The sequence below is a fragment of the Bison bison genome, unplaced genomic scaffold, assembly GCF_000754665.1.
Source record: "Bison bison bison isolate TAMUID 2011002044 unplaced genomic scaffold, Bison_UMD1.0 scf7180017864277, whole genome shotgun sequence".
Taxonomy (NCBI): domain Eukaryota; kingdom Metazoa; phylum Chordata; class Mammalia; order Artiodactyla; family Bovidae; genus Bison; species Bison bison.
This window is the reverse complement of record NW_011494849.1, coordinates 95,436-99,347: the sequence shown is the minus strand read 5'-3', so window position 1 is coordinate 99,347 and position 3,912 is coordinate 95,436.

Genomic DNA, 3,912 nt, shown 5'->3' with positions numbered 1-3,912 from the left:
GTCAACTCTCCCTTGAGACGCCCCACTATTCTAACAATGTCTCCCACTCTAATAAACTCTATTCTCCTTTCATTCTGCCTCATGTCTGTAAATTCTTTTCCAACCCACACATCAAACACTGCACAAACCACTACATGTCAACAGATCTCTATGGAAGCCAAGAGTTGAAACAACTTCACTGTCTCTGATCTCTGTCTTCTCTCTTTGATTCTGTCTTTTTATTTCTGTTTTGTTTTTTTCTCAATGTTTCTTTCTGTCTCTTTTTCTGTATAACATTACTTCTTCTTGCATGTGGAATTGAAACAAAAAAGATTGACGGTGGGATACTAAACAGCTCCTACTTTGCCTGAGATGATGTCTGTTATTAATTATACATTATTTCATTCAAGCCATTCTAACAGAGCTTTAATTTAAGCAACACACACACACACACACACACACAGAAGTCGCTCAATCGTGTCCGACTCTTTGCGACCCCATGGATTGTAGCCCACCAGGCTCCTCGGTCCATGGGACTTTCCAGGCATGAATACTGGAGTGGGTTGCCGCAACATAGGAGGATAAAACTGAAGTTCAAAGAAGGATTTTTGTCCAAAATCTCAGGTATGTGATAGGGATTGGTCTCAGGTAGCAGTGAGCCCCAATGGTCACCCTTTGGAGTAACACAATTCTTAGTCTGTGACTACACTTGCAAGGGGCTTCCCTGGTGGCTCAAATGGTAAAGAATCTTCTTGCAATGCTGGAGACCCGGGTTTGATATCTGGGTCAGGAAACCCTTGAGAAAGGAATGGCTACCTACTTCAGTATTATCACCTGGAGAAATCTATGGACAGAGGATCCTGAAATGGGCTATAATCCATAGGCTCACTTGATGCTCAAGCTCACTTAGACATGTCTGCCTCTTTGTGGCCCCATGGACTGTACCTGGCCAGGCTCCTCTCTCCAGAATTTTCCAGGCAAGAATACTGGAGCATGCTGCTGATTCCTATTCCAGGGATCTTCCCAACTCATGGATTAAACCTGCATCTCTTGTGTTTCCTGCCTTGGCAAACAGATTCTTTACCACTGTACCACCTGATAAACAATATTTAATATATACATAATATATAATGTATATGCATTATTCTCTTGTCCTTTTTAAAGATATATATCTTTTCATTTTAAAAGATACATATATAATATGCATATATCTGAGGTATACATGAAGATATATACACACACATTAGATAGGTAAATAGATAGATAATACACACATGCACAAACATATCAGTTAATTAAATGAGAGCACATAGTAGAGAAACTCAAGTATCAGCAAGCTGGGCACAAGGTAGATGCTCAATAACTATCTGTTGCATTTTGAATGAACCAGTTCATAGTGTTATTTCTCAGTCCTCATCTCAACAAATATCCCACTTTAGCCAACTAGAAAATATATATGCCATGTATTTTCTTGCTTAAATCAGTAGACTCCATCTGAGATATTTCACCATCCTTTACAAATACTGTTCATATACTGGCTCAAATCATCACAATCAAATCACTGAAAGCCTCCTTTGCTTATGCAGACAGAAACAATTGGTTCTCTTCAAATATCTATGGCAATTTTTACCTGTTTAGCAGTTTACCCTGTATTCTTCTGTAAATAATCTTTAATTAGTGTTCTTAATTATGATTTAATCTTTGTATTGTTTTATATTTCCCTTGTAACAGTCTCTTCAACCAAGTGAGCCTCCGTTTTTGTCTTTACTGTGCTCCTTTACAGTACAAACTCAGTAAATATTTAATTTCTGAATATTTTGAGTGCAGGAGAGAAATACTCCTATGGCAGAACAGGGAAAGGTGATAACTAGGTTCGCCAAGCTTCACTTGTGTAGTAAATGCTTTACATGTATGGCTTGTTTAATTCTCACAATAAATTTATTAGATAGGTTTTATTTCATTTACATATGAGAGAACTGAAGCTCCAAATTATTTGAGCAGGGTTATGAACCTGTTAAGTAGGGAAATAGGGACTTAAACCAAGATTTGACTAGAAAATTCATATGCTTAAAATTCTCTCACACTAAACAATAAAGCTTCCAGAAAAATACACAGAAAGATATCCTTAGGACCTTGGGGCAAGCTAAAGTTTCTTTAACAGGTCACAAATAGCCCTAAGCACTCAGGGAAAAAAGACTAATAAATTGGACTTCATTAAAAACCAGAACTTCTATTTACCTAAAGATATAATTAAAATGGCAAAATCGCAAGTCACTAATTGAGCGAAGATACACCCAAGCAAAAGATCTTTATCCAGGATATATTAAATACTCTTATAAATCATCTTGATGTATGATAAAAAACCATCACAATATTGTAAAGTAATTATCCTCCAATTAAAATAAATTAATTAATTGAAAAAATAGGTAAGATACAATGAATTTTTTTTATAAAATGGGGAAAAGACTTCAATAAGCCCTTCAAAAAAGAGGACATCCAAATGGCCAGCATGGCGTGAAAACCTGCTCAATGTCATTACTTACCAATCAAATTAAAAGCACAATGAGAGACCACTAACACCCACCAGCACAGCTAAAACTAAAACAACTGACAATTCCAAGTACTGACAAGAACATGAAGCAACTGGAATTTTCATTTGGTGCTGATGAGAGTATTGACTGCCACAATCATTCAGGAAAATTGTTTGGCTGTATCTCCTAAAGTTAAAACTGCAAACTCAATCTACTTTATAACCCAGCAACTTCACTCCTAGGCACATATACAAAAGAAACTGGAGTTTCTGTATACCAACAGACTTGCATAAAATTTTTACAGCAGCCTTACCCATTATAGTGAAAAACCATCAACAACCAACATGTCAGTGACAGTAGAATAAAAGCAAAACAAAACAAAAAACAATATATTTGTATATTCATACAATAGTATACTACACATCAATTTAAAAGAATGAAAAAGTGATATGGTAACAACTTTGGTGAGTTTCACAAACTGTTGAATTAAAGAAGCAAGATACAAAAAGTATACTCTGTATGATACTAATATTATATATGTGCAAGGATAAGCAAAATAAGTCAATGTTTATGAAAGTCATAATAATTTTTCTTTAACTTTATGGAGTCAAAGCTATTGTTTATCCAGTAGTCATGTATGCATGTGAGAGTTGGACCATAAAGAAAGCTAAGCACCAAAGAATTTATTCTTTTGAACTGTGGTGTTGGAGAAGACTCTTGAGAGTCCCTTGGACTGCAAGGAGATCCAACCAGTCCATCCTAAAGGAGATCAGTCCTGGGTGTTCATTGGAAGGACTGATGTTGAAGCTGAAACTAATACTTTGGCCACCTGATGTGAAAAACTAACTCATTAGAAAAGACCCTGATGCTGGGAAAGATTGAGGGCAGGAGGAGTAGGGGACAACAGAGGGTGGGATGGTTGGATGGCATCACTGACTCAATGGACGTGAGTTTGAGTAAACTCCAGGAGTTGGTGATGGGCACGGAGGCCTGGCATGCTGCAGTCCATGGGGTCGCAAAGAGTTGGACACAACTGAGTGACTGAAATGAACTGAATGGGGTGAATGGATCAGTTACTAACTGACTAAAAAGGAGTAAGGGAGAACATCTGTGGGGAGCTAGAAAAGTTTTATATTTTGATGTGACTAGAAAACAAATAAAACAACACTGTTTCTCAATGAGTTAGTTAGTAACTAGAAATACAATTGTGTCTATCAATACAACAATCTCCTCCTGTATAAAAGCTTATGTGATCTCTGCTTCTTATAATTAAAAACATATAACTCTCATCATACTGAAAAGCTTTCCTTTATCAGACATTAAAACTACATATGCAAGGAGGAAAAGTGGTTATCTGAGGAGGCTTTATAAATAGCTGAGGAAAGAAGAGAGGCAAAAGGCA